This window comes from Rutidosis leptorrhynchoides, chromosome 5, assembly GCF_046630445.1.
Source record: "Rutidosis leptorrhynchoides isolate AG116_Rl617_1_P2 chromosome 5, CSIRO_AGI_Rlap_v1, whole genome shotgun sequence".
Classification (NCBI taxonomy): Eukaryota; Viridiplantae; Streptophyta; class Magnoliopsida; order Asterales; family Asteraceae; genus Rutidosis; species Rutidosis leptorrhynchoides.
The window spans coordinates 316648049-316669666 of record NC_092337.1 but is presented as its reverse complement, the minus strand read 5'-3'; the positions used below and the strand labels follow the sequence as shown (position 1 = coordinate 316669666).

At 30.7% G+C, this 21618-nt stretch overlaps 1 non-coding gene across 1 annotated transcript; it reads left to right on the top strand.

Moving 5' to 3' along the window:
- Positions 1 to 2163: 2163 nt before the first annotated feature.
- On the top strand, positions 2164 to 2270 carry LOC139851226 (small nucleolar RNA R71). The gene has a single exon (XR_011760581.1). It is a non-coding gene; the product is annotated as a small nucleolar RNA R71 (small nucleolar RNA).
- Positions 2271 to 21618: the final 19348 nt, after the last annotated feature.

The window sequence follows — 21618 nt, the reverse complement described above, 5'->3', positions numbered from 1 at the left end:
GGATAAATTAAACCTGCATCTAGCAGTTTAATAATTTCTTTCTTAACAACATCTTGCATATTAGGATTTAGTCTTCTTTGGCGTTGCACATACGTTTTATGACCTTCTTCCATAAGGATTTTATGTGTGCAATACGAAGGACTTATTCCTTTAATATCATGAATTTTCCATGCAATAGCTGGTTTATGAGCTTTTAACACAGAAATGAGTTGAGATTTTTCATTTTCCGTAAGAGAAGACGATATTATTACAGGTAATTCAGATTCACCATGTAAATAAGCATATTCCAAATGGTTCTTCTATCGATGATTTATATCGATATCTGTCTTCTTCTTTTAGAATTTGAATTTCTTCTGTTGTTGGTTCATATCCATTAGCCATAAGTGTAGCTAACATTTCAGTTTCATCAATTGGTTCAGTTCCTTCTCCTAAAGAACATTCTCCTGTTCCTTGTAATTCTGAAAATTCTTCTAACAGTTATGCATGTGAATCTATAGTTTGAGTATAATAACATGTATCATCTGCAGATTGCGGTTGTTGCATTGCTCTATCAACAGAAAAGGTAACACTCTCGTCCTCTATACTTAGGTCAGTTTCTTACCGAACACGTCTATCATTGCTTTAGCCGTGTTTAAGAATGGTCTTCCTAATATGAAAGGAACTTGAGAATCTTCTTCCATGTCCAGAATAACAAAATCTACTGGAAATACTAAAGTACCAACTTTAACTAGCATGTTTTCCATTATCCCTCTAGGATATTTTACTGATCGATCGGCTATTTGTATGCTTATTCGTGTTGGTTTAAATTCTCCAAGGTCTAGTTTAGCGTATAGTGAATACAGCATTAAATTTATACTAGCACCTAAGTCTGCCAATGCTTCTATTGAACTAAGACTACCCAGAAAACATGGAATTGTGAAACTTCCTGGATCAGATAATTTTTTTGGTATCTTATTCAACAGCACTGCAGAACAATTAGCATTCATAGTAACAGTCGAGAGTTCTTCCATTTTCTTTCTATTTGTGATTAGATCTTTCAAGAATTTGGCATATCTAGGCATTCCTGAAATCACATCAATGAAAGAAAGATTGACATTTATTTGTTTAAACATATCCAATAATTTAGATTGCTCGGCTTCAAGTCTTTCTTTTCTCATTTTACTCGGGTAAGGAAGTGGTGGTTGGTATGGTTTAACATAAGGTTTAGCCTTAACTGTATTATCTTCATTAACCTTTTCAACTACCGGTTCTTTTTCCTTATCTTGTTCAGATTGTGGTTCTTGTGGAGTAGGAATAGCTTCATCAGAAATTACAGGTATTTCTAGTGGTTTAAGTGTAATACCACTTCTTGTGGTAATGGCTTTAACTGTTTCATTCCGGGGGTTAGCATTTGTATCACTAGGTAAACTTCCCGGTTTTCTTTCACCTATCAACCTTGCTAGGTTGCTCACTTCTTGTTCAAGATTTTGAATAGAAGCTTGTTGATTTCTAAATGCTTGAGCATTTTGTTCATTGGTCTGTTTCTGAGATGTGAAAAACTGAGTTTGAGATTCAACTAGCTTCGACAAAATATCTTCTAAATTTGGCTTTTTATCATCGGTTTGTGGTGGTTTGTTTTGAAAATTAGGTCTTTGCTGATTTTAAGTATTGTTGGATACTTGTTGATTACTAGGACCTTGTTGGTTGTATGAAACATTTCGGTTATAATTCTGGTTTTGATTGTAAATTGGTCTTGGCGGTTGATAATTATTCTGATAATTATTTCCAGGCATTTGGTTTATGTATGAAACATTCTCTCTTTGTTCCATTGTTAGTTTAATACTGAGACAATCTTTTGTCAAATGTGGTCCTCCACACTGCTCACAATTAATTCATATTGAGTGAATATCTTTAGTCATCTTTTCCATTCGTCTCTCGACAGCATCTATCTTTACGGAAATGGAATCTAAGTCATGGCTAGAATCGGCTCTAGCTGCTTTAGATGATCTAACGATATCTTTTTCTTGATGCCACTCATGTGAGTGGGAAGCAGTGTTATCAATAATTTTGTAAGCGTCAGTTGCGGTTTTCTTCATAATAGAACCACTAGCTGCTATATCGATGTCTTTTCTTGTAGTGATGTCGCATCCTTGGTAGAATATTTGTACTATTTGACAAGTGTCTAAACCATGTTGCGGACATCCTCTCAATAACTTTTCAAATCTTGTCCATGCTTCATATAGAGTTTCATTTGGCTTTTGCGTGAACGTAACAATTTCTCCTTGAAGTCTCACGGCTTTAGATGCCGGAAAGAATTGTTTAAGAAATTTTTCAACTAAAACGTCCCATGTATCAATCTCCCCTTCAGGTAACGATTCTAACCAATCTTTGGCTTCTCCCTTTAGAGTCCAGGGAAATAACATGAGATATATCTGTTCATCCTCCACTTCTAGGATTTTAAATAGAGTGCAGATCCTATTAAAGGTTCGAAGATGTTCATTTGGATCTTCCTTCGGCGCACCACTAAATTGGCATTGATTAGTTATCATGTGTAGGATTTGTCCTTTGATTTCATAATCTGGCGCATTAATGTCAGGTTGAGTAATTGCGTGACCTTGGCCAGTGCATTTAGCTCGCATTCGGTCTTCCATACTTAGAGGTTCCAGATTCTTCATAATTAAATTTGTTGAATCTTAATCACTAGAGGATTCTGATTTAATGGTTGGTTCCTCAACAATCTCTGTTTGAATGATTGGTGGTTCCGGGGGAAAGACTAATGGTTCAGGATCTCTGAATTGTCCCTGAATATCCTCCGGATTCTCAATTGTGAGGTCTGGTTCAAAAAATAGATTATCGTAAATTTGAATTGGAGTACTTGGTTGACTGGATGACGATTCTAAAGAAAAATCAACGGCAACAATATTTGCTAAATGTCTTGATCGAGTTACAGGTGGTGAACGTTTTGCTCGGTGCATTCACTGAATATCCTATTAGTTATAAAAGATAAAAATTATATAAGTTATCAAATTAATAGACTTTTCTTCTTTTGCCCACGTTTCGAATAGCCAATAGATGCAGCAGGGAGCCAGAACCCTTTAAATCGGAAGCTCACAACTCAGTCACTAACAAATCCAACTATTACTACGAAGCAGAAAATTTGGATGTCTATCAATTCAACCACTTAAAATAATTTTTCGTTGAAGTTTAAATAAATTTTAGATAAGAAATAGAAAAAAATCTAAGTCCTAAAAACTAGAGCGTCGAAAAATAAAAGGTCGAAAAATAATAGGCGTCGAAAAATAAAAATAAGAAGTAGCGCGTCGAAACTTAAAAAGGAACTAAAAACTAAGAATTAAAAGTTACGTCTAAAAATATTAAAGCTTAGAGAAATACTATATCCCAAATGGCAATAACTTAAAAAGGTACAAAAATCTTAAAACGGCGTCGCAAAATTCTAAAGCACTTAAATTTTAGTCTAAAGAAAAAGCACTTAAGGGATTTTACGGCAAAGCCTAAAAATCTCGAAATAAAAATAACTATGGCAAAAACTATATCTTAAAACTAATTACGAGCGAAAAATACAAATATTACGCTAAAAACAAATAAAAATAAACAAAATATAAAAATAAACTTAAAGTTGTAAAAAGTACAATTTTTATAAATATTATTTTTATATTATTTATTTTATAAAACTATTAATTTTATAATTTATTAAAACTAAATAAACTAAATATATAAATTAAATACTAAAAACTAAACTTAATTAATTAAATAAACAACCCTAATTAGGGTTTTAATAAATAATAATAATAATAATTACGTAATTATTGCAGAAAGGATCAACTGTGGCGTGTCAGACAGCTTCATGCGATTGCATGAAGTTTTGCCTTCGGGCTCATGCAATCGCATGAGCTAGGGTTTCGGGCCAGACTTGGGCTGCTACAATACCGGGCTGAATGTTATATATTTATTTTTTTTTCTGTTTTCTGTTTTAATAAATAATTATATAAATAAATAAAAACTTGTATTTTAAAAACTAAAATAAAAATAAAGAAACTTTATAATTTTATATATATATAACAAACTATTAAAAATATATAAATATTTTATTTTTCTTTTCTTTTTATATTTTCGTATATTTAAAACGTATTTTTACAAAAGCGTATTTTTATAAAAGTAAACTAAAAATTAATAAAAATCTTTTTTTTATATAGCGTTGCGCTTCCTGCGCTTAAGCAAGAAGTTCCCCAGCAGCGGCGCCAAAAATACTTGATGTGTGCGAGGTGTACTAGGAAATAGTATTATTTTTTACAACGAAATACTATTAAATACGATACAATTTTACACAAGATATTTATTTATTTATAGAATGGATATACCTAAACCTTGCTACAACAGTTATAGGCAGTGTACCTAATCGTACAGTAGTTAGTTTTTAGTAAGTCAGATTCGTTCCACTGGGATCTTTTAAACAAGCTTAACGCTATATTAGTTTTAACTTATAATTGTAAAAATACAAAAATATATAAGTAGTATTATTATTATAAAGGGGGTTTTTACCGTTTAATGACCGGTTTGTCGATTTTAAAACTTTAGTCGCAGTTAAAACCTTCCGTAATCATGATGTTTGACGTGTTGATTTTAGTTTTATTACCATAGGTTAATTGTCCTTTGTCCTGGATTATTCGATATATCCATACGGATTTGTCCATAATAGTCCATCAGTCATAATCATAAAGTGCGAAAGTCTTCGTCAAATTATTCTTATTCTCGAAGTCAAATATTCCAACTAATTGGGGATTCGAATTGTTACAAGGTCTTAATACTTTGTTTAATGAATACAACAGGTTATCGACTGCGTGTAGTCCAAGGTTTTACTACTTTGTTAACAATTACACCAATTACCCTTGAATGTAATTCACCCTTGTTTCAACAAGTCTATTAACTATTAATCCAGTTCCGTGTCCGGTAAAATGAACAATTATTGGTATTTATAGATATCCCGCCCACCGTACCCAGTCAAGCGTATGTGGTTATATATAAATACGTCAAATTATAAGTCTATATATTAAATCAACGAGGTATCATTTAGTTAATATAAAACCCATTAATAGCCCATAGTCTAATTTCCACAAGTGTCGTTCTTTTATCCAAACCCCAATTATGGTCCAAAGCCCAATTACCCAATTTTAATATTTAGCCCAACATCATGATTACTTCGTCTTAAATAAGCATACTAATAACTTAGCTACGAGACATTAAATTAAAAATAACATTAACCATAACTTACAGTGATTAAAAATAGCGTAGCGTTACACGGACAGAATTTTGACTTACACCCTTACAACATTCGCTAACATACCCTTATTATTAGAATTTAAAATTAAAATTAAAATTATAACATATATATATATATATATATATATATATATATATATATATATATATATATATATATATATATATATATATATATATACGTGAGTGAGATAGAGAGATGGATGGATATATGGTATCGTTCGACAAGCTTCCTTTTTATAGCAATGTGTCCTGACACTGTACACCATGAGATCGCATGAGTTTTTCTCTTCGAAGCCATGCGATCGCATGGCCGTATTTCTCAGCTAACATTCACAGGTTTAATAGTTTGCCGACACTTTTATTAATATAAATATAATATATATAATTTTAAGTAATTATATATATATTATATTATATTTATGCGCATAGTTGACTTGTAATTTTTGCTCCGTTGCGTCGCGCGTTGAGAGTTGACTTTGGTCCCGGTTCCGGATTTTTGAACGTCCTTGCGTACAATTTAATATCTTGTATTTTGCATTTCGCGTCTTGTACTCTTGTAATTTTGAGACGTTTCTCACCAATAATTTGACCCACTTGGATTGTATCTTGTACATTTGAGCTTTTTGGTCATTTGCATCTTAAAATTGTCGTTTTCGCCTTTTGTCTTCGCACTTATTTAATATAAACGATTACAACTTAAAATAGGACAATTACAACTAAATAATTTACATATTGGGAGGATATTGCTACTAAATATATGTTCATTTGGAGCACTATCAATATATGTTGTATATTCCAACTCACTAAGCGTTACCTTACCCTCTCGTTGTTTATATTTTTATAGATTTGCACGGAGGTGGTGGCTCGGGTAAGCATGGGGACTAGTGGACTTGCGTAGTTCATTTTAGAAGACTTGCTTACGGATTGATTAGGATTGGGTAGCGCACAACGGCCGTCCTCGGTCTTTATTTTGTGTTAAAAATCGTGTGGTCGGAACTTGTATTTTGTACGAAAGTCGTAAAACGGCCGATGTGAGCCCGGTGTCGTAAAACTCATTTTATTATTGGAACGTGTTAGTTTTAACTAATATTAAATGTTGTGAAAACCGTTTCATCTAAAAGTGTCGGGAAGTGATAGATCTTTAACGCAAAAACGAAAAATCCGGACAGAAGCTGAATGGCCTTGTGCGCGCCGCGCACAAGGATGGTTGCACGCCGCGCACCCTATCTGTATATAAAAAAAATTATTCCGCGTTTTTGGTTGGACAACGGGTTAGGTTGTTACATGCATGATTCTAGTTCTAGTTGACGTTCCAATTTAAATTAATTTATCTTTGTACGAATGAGGGTCACGTTAAAATTTCTAAACCTTATAAAGTTTGATTGATTCGACATTCGTAACCATTTTTACACCAATTTTTATTTGAGTCATGACTGCCCTTATGCAATCACTCCGGATGTAATTGAACTTGTTTTGTGTTTCTTTTGACATGTTACTTAGATGCATTTATATTGTTGATTAAAAGAGTAAGTGCGGATCAATAAAAGTTGTGAAGGATATTTGTTTAACTTAGTCTAAGTGTTGATCCATTTGATGATTCGGGGAAATGATTGAGGTTTATGATGTTATGACTAGTGTTGGAATTGTTGGACTAAGGAATACCCGGTGAAGAAAAGTTCATGATTGAATGTGTTAGAGGTTAAAAAATTGTTCGAGGTTTTGAGTGATTGGCCCATATTGTCCTTACATCTCGATTAATAGTTAATCTTGTTTGCGAAAAATTATTTGAGTTAATACCACCTAGGTGTTGTTGTCTTGTAGTTAAAAACAGATTTGCTTGAGGACAAGCAAAAGCCAAGTGTGGGGGGGGGGGGTGTCATGACCCGTCCTAATCCATCTGGACGAAGTCACCAACATCTGGTCCCATTGCGATGATCGACTCCAAATAATGTCTTTAAAATGAGCAAATGCACAGCGGAAGATTTCTTTCATACCTGAGAATAAACATGATTTAAAGTATCAACCAAAAGGTTGGTGAGTTCATAAGTTTATCATAAAACAATAAAATTCATCATTTTGATAGACCACAAGATTTAAATGCTGCATGGTACAAAGGGGCCCGAATCCTATACCCACCTGTAATGTACATGCGATATCTTTAAATACGGTACACCTTTCTCGTGTATGAAATCATCTTTCATAAATCTTAGTAACCGTACACATATCTTGTGCACAAAAATAACATACCCATAACCTGTGTATAAAATCATTCTCTCGATACATAACATTCACTTTTCAATTGGTGGCAATTATCATGTTCACATAATTCAACGGTGGCAATTATCATGTCCACATAATTCAACGGTGGCAATTATCATGTCCACATAATTCAACGGTGGCAATTATAATGTCCACATAATTCAATAATAATCCGCAGAACTTCTGTCTGCATAATAATTCATTCGAGGAATGTTTTGCTTGTGTCTATCTCGTCAAATATTTATAAAAGCCTTTCATGTATTCGCAGTTCAAAATATATTTAAAAAGCATTTAATAAAGCAGTTGTAAAAACAGTGCATGTATTCTCAGTCCCAAAAATATAAAGAGTAAAAGGGAACAAATGAAACTCACAATACGATATTTTGTAGTAAAAATATGCATACGACGATACTGAACAATGCAGGGTTGGCTTCGAATTCACGAACCTATATCAAGTATATATATTAACACATTATAATATTAATCAACTAAGTTTATATCGTATTAAGGCTAATATCCTTATATATATTCATCTTAATACTTATAATATGTTATAATATGTATATGATATATAATTTAATTAATGGCATCTTACTATAAGTGCTATTTAAAAACATGACATTTATGTGATATTAGTATATTTATGATATAGGTAATAATCATATTTTGCATAAATAATATTTGTTGTAATAATAATGTTTAAAATATTAATAATAATAATAATAAACTTAGTTATGTTAATAATATTTATGGTAATCTTTAATAATGAAAATGATTAGATTAAAATAGTGATAATGATAATAATAATAGTTTTGGTAATAATAATAGTAGTAATAATAACAACAATAATGATACTTAATATTAAAATCCATTTTTACTACTAAAGATAATAATAGTAATAATAATAATAATAATAATAATAATAATAATAATAATAATAATAATAATAATAATAATAATAATAATAATAATAATAATAATAATAATAATAATAATAATAATAATAATAATAAGAGTAATAATAATAAAAGTAATAGAGTTACTACCTCACTAAAGTAGGCTTTTTTTTAAAAAAAAAAACGCCCTTTCAAGGGCTCGAACCCGCAACCTCTAGTTTAGACACAAACACCCTTAACCAATGGACTGCGTGATACTTTTATGATTTAAATTACAGCCGGATTTATTTATCCCGTCTCCTGTTTTCTTTACTTTCATATTCTGGCCCAAATATCCTTCAGCCCAACAGACCATCTATTACTGCCCAGATATATACCAGTTATTACGGCTCGTATCACTTATCAATTCCAGCAAAAAGGAATCCACAAAATCATTAGGATCCAGACACGTTTAGCAGCCTATATGATAAGGATAAAAGGGTTTCGATTATATTGACAGAATTAATGGAGTTGCATTCTTCCACACGTCATCATCCATTATCAATTCTCAATATCATATTAGATAGCTAACGTTGGATGCCAGTTGGAAAGGAAAAGAAAAAGACATGCAAAAGTAGATGATGGGTTCCACAAGGTTAATAAAACAATTAAAAGTGACGAGTAGTTGCAGCAAGGTTGCGGTTCACCTCGAATTAGGGTGGCCCAACAAGAATTTTGTTATACTTCGGGTTCTTCATTTGTGATAATTGAGTGGGGTTTCATTGCATTAGTTGGCCACTAGTTTCCATGAATGTACATATTATTAGGATCCAAGGAAAAGTAATTTACATCGTGACCCCTCCACTCCCCTTTTAATATCAAGCATGATTCATTTAAATTGACTAGTAAAAGAACGCGTATATATATAGGTATATCAGCAGCTTGAAACAGACGTGTATAGCATTAACAGATGTCTATTTAAATGGTTTTGCAAGGTTTGGTTTGGTAAAAAAAAATGGAAGCTTACGGCACTAGTAAGGCAGTGGTGATAATTTGTAATAGTTCCTTCGTTGTTGTGGTGTTTGAATTTAAAACATGAAGAAGTAAGAGTGGTGTCTTCGGTTACAAGAATTAAGAGAGGGAGAGAGAATGTTGTCGTGATGAGCTATGGTGGTGTTATGGGTTGTTGAACATGTGGGTTTGTAAGGATGGTGATCAAGGTGTCGGTTCTTCAAGAAGAATATAAAAAGGTATGTATATATATCTATTATGTATGTGTATGTATATATATCTTTGTAAAGAAAAAATTGAGAGTGAATGGGTTGTAGTGTTGTGCTTTACAGTTGAGAGTAAAAATAGTGGTTGCTCAAATAAGAAGAAAATAGAAGCGTAAGCAGTAAATAGCGAATAGTAGTTGTAACCTTTGTTGAACAGGAAGCTGTAGGTGATTCTTTGGAATGATGGTTAACAACCTCGGATAGAAACAGAAACAAGACAGAGGAAGATGGCAATGAATGGTGGTCGTGATTTATTCATGGTGGAGGATGAATGTTGCTTTCAAGGGTGGTGGTTTATTCATTCAAGAGCATAAACACGTGGTGGTGAGTTGGTGAAGGTGGTGTTTACTAGCGAAGTAATGAAAGAAAGAGAAAGATGGTTATTGCTCTTTAAGATGCAAGATATTGTAGATACATAATATTTAGATATCTCTCTTGCATATCATCTATCTATATTGTATTATTAATCAAATTTTTTTATCAATTGAAGTCGTCATTTACAGTTCCCTCTGGTACGAATGAGGAATAAAATAAAATAAAAAATTGGGATCAGATATCAACCCTCAACAACTTTCATTTGATACTGAATTGGATTGGGGACAGTAGTACAAATCATATACAGGTTGATAGGGATCTGTAACCAACTCAACTTTCACTACGTAATTCCTTATAATGATAACTCTACTAATTTTATTAATAAATAATACTAATAATAATAATAATGACTTTTGAAAATAATGACATAAATAATGATATCAATAATATTAGAAATTAAATGTATCTAATTATATATATCGATACATATATTAATAATGTTGATAATAATAATATTAATGAAAATGATAATAGTATTATCAATGTTAATAATATTGGCAATAATAAATACTACAACCATTTATATATAACAACTTTGTACCTATAGTTTATATATAAGCTTAGTAACACTAATATTAATATTAATATTAATATTAATATTAATATTAATATTGAAGGTAATAACAATATAACTATTTATATGATTTGTTCTAATATATGGTTAATTATGTACTACTTATATTATCATAAGTGAATATTTAATATTTATATATTTTATACATATTACAATATATTAGTTATTAATAGAAATCTTTTATAGATATCTATATATTTATTTATATAGATTTATAATAATATTATATATCTAATTACATATGTTTATTGTAATAATAACTTAATTATTTTGTTCGTTATTTTACATTTTTAATTCCAATTGCATAATGTATACTTATTAATTTAAATTATTATATATACTCATATGTATATATATTCACATAATTATTTACACATTAGTTCGTGAATCGTCGGTAATGGTCAAGGTCAAATGTATACACGAACACAGTTCAAAGTTTTCGAGACTCAACATTATAGATTTTGCTTATTGTGTCGAAATCATATAAAATTAAGTTTAAATTTGGTCGGAAATTCCCGGGTCATCACAGTACCTACCCGTTAAAGAAATTTCGTCCCGAAATTTGAGTGAGGTGGTCATGGCTAACAATAAAAATATTTTCATGACGAATATGAGATAATAAATTGAGTTTTATCATCATTGAGTAATATGAATAAAATAATTCGATTATTCGATGAGTACGAATGAAGCTATCACAAAAGATTGAAATAGGAAAAATAAAGATTCATCTTAACTTTTGGCAGAGTTAGGGTTGAATTCCAGAATTCAAGGAATTTAAAGGAATTCTTCGAAATCTAAAAGATATGATTTTTCGGGATTTATGGAAATTAAGATCACTATAATTAAATGCGAAAATCTGTCTTGATTTTCTTTGGCTGGTATTTTTACTAAAAATGAACTTCTTCCGTTCCATTAATTTCCACCACTCCATTCTCTATACTTTAACTCATACTCCCAGACCATCAGTCAATATGCTTCATCCAGTTTTAATCCTTGATATTTTTCTAATTATCATTTCTGTCATCCTTCTTTTAAATCTTCCATCAGAAGAATCTGTTTACTTCTACTATTACCTTGGGGTGATACTATTCTTAATTATACCGTGTCTTTATATTGCTATTCGTATTAATATTCATGGTTTGTAATTTCTGCGTTGTTGTTGGGCTTTATATCTTCCCTTATGTTTCCATGCCCCTGCTTCTGTCTCCTATAATCATTGTCATCCACAGTTAATGCGCTCTCTTATTTGCTGCGATTTATACCCCCTTTCTATTTCGAATCTTCATTCTTTTGTTTTCTCTTCCTGATTCTAAATCAATCTAATAATGGTATAGAATTTGTAGATATAGAGTTTCGGATGATTATAATGTTCTAAGCAGGAAGGAACGTGATAGCACAATTTGATTTTTAAATTTATCAAAAACTCTGAGAATAGAACTATCAAGAAAGTACGTTCTTGATATGTTTGGAGGTGAGGTAGAATGTAAGAGTCGTGTAACATGGCACATGATGACGTTATGGTCTGTGAATCATCACGTTTCATTAGAAACTCAGCATGACCTACTATAATATAATCACGTTGATCAAGTGTCATTATATTATACTAACTCATACATCAGTTCCCAACATTACTTCAATAACATTCATATTTTAAGCTCGAAAGTTTACAGAATATAGAAACTAACAGTTTCTATATGATGTAACAATGATAGCACGAAGAGATTAATGATTTCAGATAAGAGTAGTTATAAAAATATCTTCAGAAATATGGAGGATATTTATAATGAAAGATACGATGATATCTTGGAATATCTAATATCGAAGGATGGTGAAGAAAATTTGTCCGCAAGAGTTTGAAGTCAAAACCAAGGTATTCGCTAAAGATTTTATCATAAACAGAATCATCAGGATTCTTTATGTACAAGTTTAGTCCTTGTGATTTGTTCACAGCTTCCTTCATGGTTTGCTCAATCCGTTTTCCAGTTCCAACTTTTCTGAGCTTTGCCAACATTCTATTCTTTGTCATCTAACTTCCGACGATTAAGGTCGTTTACAGTTTTCTATAGTTTCTGTTGCTTTATTCAGCTTTTTCAAACTTTGACGTGTTGATTCGTAGACTGAGTGCTTTTCGAAATTTTCAGAATGGAAGATCATAATTATAAGAGATAAAGGTTATATGTATACATATAATTGTTGATGTAAAGCTCTTTTTTTTTTTTGGAAAATCAAATATAGATGAAATTACTGGTAGGTTTACTGCCAATGTGGTGGGACATAGATGGTTCTCCGGTAACGATGATGAAAGGCAAACTTATTTATCGAAGTTATAATAGAGTTTATTCGAATGAAAGTCGAAATTCATTTGCTGAAGCTGTGACAAAATTGGCTAATTTGGAAAGGGATTGCAAAGTTATGTTAGGTAATAATAACACTAAAGGGATTAACACAGTTATGTGTTAAATGTTTACTCAGGTTCCGAGTATTTTCAGGTGCATGACTATATGCATAAATCTTTCCTTTCGTAGATGAAGTGCGGTTGGTTCATCCTCTCATTTGAGGTGTTTTCAAAAATCATGAAAGGTTTGAACTCAGATTAGAATTATCAAGATGCAAATGAGGTTTAGGATGAGATCAAGTGGTAAACTTGAAGAATTGTTTAGTTTCATAGGTTATAATCAATATTTTAATTCATTTTAATTGTCCAATGTTTTCTTCATTATGCCACTCGTTGGATTCTGATAAGTAAAAATCCAAATATGAAATCGAATAAAAATGGTTATTCTGTGGTGAAATGATTCGTATATCTGTGGATGTAAGTAGGATAGTAAATGATCGTTGAATCAGATTCGTAAAATGTACAGTGTAACTTATTAATGTGAAATCTAAATATTCCTCGGATATTACCTACCCGTTAAAATATTTTCACCATTAACAGTTTGTACAAAAGAATTTTTAATTACAACCTTTATGAAAACATATATACATATATATTTTCTTCAGATGTAATCATGGATTTAATGAGTTAATATAGTATTAAACTCATTTGATTTACCATTAAAAATAGAATACAAAATCTCTATAACATTAGAGATTACATAATCGCCATGAAGAACAAAGATAATTGATGTAGAACGTCATGTAGAACGATGATTATATTCGAGGTACAGAATGAGATGTCGAAGCTGGTGAAGCGGATGTTGTTGTTGGTGGTACTAGAGCTGTCGGTGCTGAGGCTGGTGAATTTTTTTTTTCCACCATTTTCTCCTAATTGATTACTCGAGCGCGAAGTTCGTTGACTTATTCTATTATTCCGGGATGATTGTCGGTCGGAACGAGCGGATGAATAAGTTTTAGAATTTTAGATAGAATATAATCGTGTTGAGATATTCGGGAAATGAGGGTGAGAATGGTGTTTCGGACTGATTCGCCGGTAAGTGCTTCAGGTTCATCGCCAAGAGGTAAATTCGGTTGGTAAAAAGGATTGCCTTCTTCTCGTCTCCATCGGTTAAGTTGACTACGAACCCATCAGATGAATTAGGGATTGCTGACTGGTTGCTCCATTCTAGTTACACTGCTTTCGGAGTTCGAGTGGAAATCCATATCGGAATAGCTGTCGGAATAACTATCGGAATAGCTATCGGAATCTGAGGGACTCGAACTGGTTGAGGGATTCATCTCGTACGATCAGATGAAGGATTTTCGATAAGGAATAGATTATAGGATGTAGATTAGTACCCTACAATACATAGTTTACATATGCATATATAAAACTAAAATCCCATAAGTTACGGAGGAATCTACGGAAGCTGTCAGGCAAAGGTAACAATAACAGATACGCTAAGATATGAATTTATCTATACACTGTCTATGCATTTGAGGCAGTAAGACATGTCTAGACTAAGAATGATATGCAGGTAATTTCCTAAGGATGATAAGCAAATGATTTTTGACACAAAATGATAAGCAAAACTTTTGACATGCAGACACGGTCGAAGTCCAGACTCACTAATGCATCCTAATGACTATCAGTTAAACACACTAATGCAAGACCTGGTTCGTAAGACCACCACTCTGATACCAACTGAAATGACCCATCCTAATCCATCTGGACGAAGTCACCAACATCTGGTCCCATTGCGATGATCGACTCCAAATAATGTCTTTAAAATGAGCAAATGCACAGCGAAAGATTTCTTTCATACCTGAGAATAAACATGCTTTAAAGTGTCAACCAAAAGGTTGGTGAGTTCATAAGTTTATCATAAAACAATAAAATTCATCATTTTGGTAGACCACAAGATTTAAATGCTGCATGGTACAAATGGGCCCGAATCCTATACCCACCTGTAATGTACATGCGATATCTTTTAAATACGGTACACCTTTCTCGTGTACGAAATCATCTTTCATAAATCTTAGTAACCGTACACATATCTTGTGCACAAAAATAACATACACATAACCTGTGTATAAAATCATTCTCTCGATACATAACATTCACTTTTCAATTGGTGGCAATTATCATGTCCACATAATTCAACGGTGGCAATTATCATGTCCACATAATTCAACGGTGGCAATTATCATGTCCACATAATTCAACGGTGGCAATTATCATGTCCACATAATTCAATAATAATCCGCAGAACTTCTGTCTGCATAATAATTCATTCGAGGAATGTTTTGCTTGTGTCTATCTCGTCAAACATTTATAAAAGCCTTTCATGTATTCGCAGTTCAAAATATATTTAAAAAGCATTTAATAAAGCAGTTGTAAAAACAGCGCATGTATTCTCAGTCCCAAAAATATGAAGAGTAAAATGGAGCAAATGAAACTCACAATACAATATTTTGTAGTAAAAATATGCATACGACGATACTGAACAATGCAGGGTTGGCTTCGGATTCACGAACCTATATCAAGTATATATATTAACACATTATAATATTAATCAACTAAGTTTATATCATATTAAGGCTAATATCCTTATATATATTCATCTTAATACTTATAATATGTTATAATATGTATATGATATATAATTTAATTAATGGCATCTTACTATAAGTGATATTTAAAAACATGACATTTATGTGATATTAGTATATTTATGATATAGGTAATAATCATATTTTGCATAAATAATATTTGTTGTAATAATAATGTTTAAAATATTAATAATAATAATAATAAACATAGTTATGTTAATAATATTTATGGTAATCTTTAATAATGAAAATGATTAGATTAAAATAGTGATAATGATAATAATAATAGTTTTGGTAATAATAATAGTAGTAATAATAACAACAATAATGTTACTTAATATTAATATCCATTTTTACTACTAAAGATAATAATGGTAATAATAATACTAATAATAATAATAATAATAATAATAATAATAATAATAATAATAATAATAATAATAATAATAATAATAATAATAATAATAATAATAATAATAGTAGTAGTAATAATAATAATAATAATAATAATAATAATAATAATAATAATAATAATAATAATAATAATAATAATAATAATAATAATAATAATAATAATAATAATAATAATAAGAGTAATAATAATAAAAGTAATAGAGTTACTACCTCACTAAAGTAGGCTTTTTTTTTTTTAAAACGCCCTTTCAAGGGCTCGAACCCGCAACCTCTAGTTTAATCACAAACACCCTTAACCAATGGACTGCGTGATACTTTTATGATTTAAATTATAGCCGGATTTATTTATCCCGTCTCATGTTTTCTTTACTTTCATATTCTGGCCCAAATATCCTTCAGCCCAACAGACCATCTATTACGGCCCAGATATATACCAGTTATTACGGCTCGTATCACTTATCAATTCCAGCAAAAAGGAATCCACAAAATCATTAGGATCCAGACACGTTTAGCAGCCTATATGATAAGGATAAAAGGGTTTCGATTATATTGACAGAATTAATGGAGTTGCATTCATCCACACGTCATCATCCATTATCAATTCTCAATATCATATTAGATAGCTAACGTTGGATGCCAGTTGGAAAGGAAAAGAAAAAGACACTCAAAAGTAGATGATGGGTTCCACAAGGTTAATAAAACAATTAAAAGTGATGAGTAGTTGCAGCAAGGTTGCGGTTCACCTCGAATTAGGGTGGCCCAACAAGAATTTGGTTATACTTCGGGTTCTTCATTTGTGATAATTGAGTGGGGTTTCATTACATTAGTTGGCCACTAGTTTCCATGAATGTACGTATTATTAGGATCCAAGGAAAAGTAATTTCCATCGTGACCTCTCCACTCCCCTTTTAATATCAAGCATGATTCATTTAAATTGACTAGTAAAAGAACGCGTATATATATAGGTATATCAGCAGCTTGAAACAGACGTGTATAGCATTAACAGATGTCTATTTAAATGGTTTTGCAAGGTTTGGTTTGGTAAAAAAAAATGGAAGCTTACGGCACTAGTAAGGCAGTGGTGATAATTTGTAATAGTTCCTTCGTTGTTGTGGTGTTTGAATTTAAAACATGAAGAAGTAAGAGTGGTGTCTTCGGTTACAAGAATTAAGAGAGGGAGAGAGAATGTTGTCGTGATGAGCTATGGTGGTGTTATGGGTTGTTGAACATGTGGGTTTGTAAGGATGGTGATCAAGGTGTCGGTTCTTCAAGAAGAATATAAAAAGGTATGTATATATATCTATTATGTATGTGTATGTATATATATCTTTGTAAAGAAAAAATTGAGAGTGAATGGGTTGTAGTGTTGTGCTTTACGGTTGAGAGTGAAAATAGTGGTTGCTCAAATAAGAAGAAAACAGAAGCGTAAGCAGTAAATAGCGAATAGTAGTTGTAACCTTTGTTGAACAGGAAGCTGTAGGTGATTCTTTGGAATGATGGTTAACAGCCTCGGATAGAAACAGAAACAAGACAGAGGTAGATGGCAATGAATGGTGGCCGTGATTTATTCATGGTGGAGGATGAATGTTGCTTTCAAGGGTGGTGGTTTGTTCATTCAAGAGCATAAACACGTGGTGGTGAGTTGGTGAAAGTGGTGTTTACTAGCGAAGTAATGAAAGAAAGAGAAAGATGGTTATTGCTCTTTAAGGTGCAAGATATTGTAGATACATAATATTTAGATATCTCTCTTGCATATCATCTATCTATATTGTATTATTAATCGAATTTTTTTATCAATTGAAGTCGTCATTTACAGTTCCCTCTGGTACGAATGAGGAATAAAATAAAATAAAAAATTGGAATCAGATATCAACCCTCAACAACTTTTGTTTGATACTGAATTGGATTGGGGACAGTAGTACAAATCATATACAGTTTGATAGGGATCTGTAACCAACTCAACTTTCACTACGTAATTCCTTATAATGATAACTCTACTAATTTTATCAATAAATAATACTAATAATAATAATAATGACTTTTGAAAATAATGATATAAATAATGATATCAATAATATTAGAAATTAAATGTATCTAATTATATATATCCATACATATATTAATAATGTTGATAATAATAATATTAATGAAAATGATAATAGTATTATCAATGTTAATAATATTGGCAATAATAAATGCTACAACCATTTATATATAACAACTTTGTACCTATAGTTTATATATAAGCTTAGTAACACTAATATTAATATTAATATTAATATTGAAGGTAATAACAATATAACTATTTATATGATTTGTTCTAATATATGGTTAATTATGTACTACTTATATTATCATAAGTGAATATTTAATATTTATATATTTTATACATATTACAATATATTAGTTATTAATAGAAATCTTTTATAGATATCTATATATTTATTTATATAGATTTATAATAATATTATATATCTAATTACATATGTTTATTGTAATAATAACTTAATTATTTTGTTCGTTATTTTACATTTTTAATTCTAATTGCATAATGTATACTTATTAATTTAAATTATTATATATACTCTTATGTATATATATTCACATAATTATTTACACATTAGTTCGTGAATCGTCGGTAATGGTCAAGGTCAAATGTATACACGAACACAGTTTAAAGTTTTCGAGATTCAACATTACAGATTTTGCTTATTGTGTCGAAATCATATAAAACTAAGTTTAAATTTGGTCAGAAATTCCCGGGTCATCACAGGGGGGGTTTGATCGGTCCTTATTTGACACGATCATTTATGCTTAAATACGCGAAATTAACCATGTGTGAGTGAAAAAGGAGATACTTTGATATGGTTTTATGTTTTTGATAATGCTAAAAACGAACATATATTTAATAGCATTATCCCTCAAGGAAGACAAGCTTTTAGTTGCAATTGTTATATTTACAAGTGATATTCATTTAAATAATAAAAGGTGAAGACAAAAGACAGATTCGACGAATTGAAGACGCAAATGACCAAAAAGCTCAAAAGTACAAAGTACAATCAAAGTGGTTCCAATTATTGATGAGAAACATCTCAAAATTACAAGAGCACAAGACGCGAAACGCAAAATACAAGATATTAAATTGTACGCAAGGACGTTCGAAAAACCGGAACCGGGACCAGAGTCATCTCTCAACGCTCGACGCAACGGACTAAAAATTACAAGTCAACTATGCACATGAATATAATATAATATATAATTAATTCTTAAAATTAATATATATATTATATTATATATTATAAACGTCGGCAAACAAGAAAACAAACTTATGTGAGCTGGCACCTACCTCTATGCAATCGCATGGCCTGTAGGCTTGTTTTCCATACGATCGCATGGGCCACTTTTTGTGGCCACATGCCTATAAATTTCGCGATTTTGCACGAACTTTAACACATCTTTTTCCTTTCATCTATCAACGTATATATATTTATATTATAATTTTAATTTTAATTTTAAATTCTAATAATAAGGGTATGTTAGCGAATGTTGTAAGGGTATAAGTCGAAATTCTATCCGTGTAACGCTACGCTATTTTTAATCACTGTAAGTTATGGTTAATGTTATTTTTAATTTAATGTCTCGTAGCTAAGTTATTATTATGCTTATTTAATGCCGAAGTAATCGTGATGTTGGGCTAAATATTAAAATTGAGTAATTGGGCTTTGTACCATAATTGGGGTTTGGATAAAAGAACGACACTTGTGGAAATTAGACTATGGGCTATTAATAGGTTTTATATTAACTAAATGATACCTCGTTGATTTAATATATAGACTTATAATTTGACGTATTCATATATAACCACATACGCTTGACTGGGTATGGTGGGCGGGATATCTATAAATACCAATAATTGTTCATTTTACCGGACACGGAACTGGATTAATAGTTAAAAGACTTGTTGAAACAGGGGTGGATTACATTCAAGGGTAATTGGTGTAATTGTTAACAAAGTAGTAAAACCTTGGACTACACGCAGTCGATAACCTAGTGTATTCATTAAACAAAGTATTAAGACCTTGTTACAATTCGAATCCCCAATTAGTTGGAATATTTAACTTCAGGAATAAGAATAATTTGACGAAGACTTTCGCACTTTATGATTATGACTGATGGACTATTATGGACAAATCCGTATGGACATATCGAATAATCCAGGACAAAGGACAATTAACCCATGGGAATAAACTAAAAATCAACACGTCAAACATCATGATTATGGAAGTTTAAATAAGCATAATTCTTTTATTTCATATTTAATTGCACTTTTAATTATCGCACTTTTATTTATTGTCATTTTATTTAATTGCATTTTTAATTATCGTACTCTTTAATTATCGCAATTTTATTTTATCGCACTTTTATTTATCGCAATTTCATTATCGTTATTTACTTTACGCTTTAAATTAAGTTATATTTATATTTTACATTAGGTTTTAACTGCGACTAAAGTTTTAAAATCGACAAACCGGTCATTAAACGGTAAAAACCCCCTTTATAATAATAATACTACTTATATATATTTTTGTATTTTTACAATTATAAGTTAAAACTAATATAGCGTTAAACTTGTTTAAAAGATCCCTGTGGAACGAACCAGACTTACTAAAAACTACACTACTGTACGATTAGGTACACTGCCTATAAGTGTTGTAGCAAGGTTTAGGTATATCCATTCTATAAATAAATAAATATCTTGTGTAAAATTGTATCGTATTTAATAGTATTTTGTTGTAAAAATAATACTATTTCCTAGCACACCTCGCACACATCAAGTATTTTTGGCGCCGCTGCCGGGGAACTTCTTGCTTAAACACCGGAAGCGCAACGCTATATATATAAAAAAAAGATTTTTATTAATTTTTAGTTTACTTTTATAAAAATATGCTTTTGTAAAAATACATTTTAAATATACGAAAATATAAAAAGAAAAGAAAAACAAAATATTTATATATTTTTAATAGTTTGTTATATATATATAAAATTATAAAGTTTCTTTATTTTTATTTTAGTTTTTAAAATACAAGTTTTTATTTATTTATAAAATTATTTATTAAAACAGAAAATAGAAAAAAAAATAAATATATAACTCTCGGCCTGGTACTGTAGCAGCCCAACACCTGGCCCGAAAACCTAGCCCATGCGATCGCATGAGCCCGAAGGCAAAATTTCATGCGATCGCATGAGGGTTCCTGACACGCCAGGTTTGACCATCCAACAGCAATCATTACGAAGTATTATTATTAATTATAATTAATTAAAACCCTAATTAGGTTTTTATTTATTTATTATTTAAGTTTTAGTTTTATTATTTAATTTATATTATTTAGTTTATTTAGTTTTATAAATTATATAAAAAATAATAGTTTTATAAAATAAATAATATAAAAATAATATTTTTATAAAAATTGTACTTTTTACAACTTTAAGTTTATTTTTATATTTTGTATTTTTTTGTTTGTTTTAGCGTAATATTTGTATTTTTCGCTCATATTTAGTTTTAAGTTATAGTTTT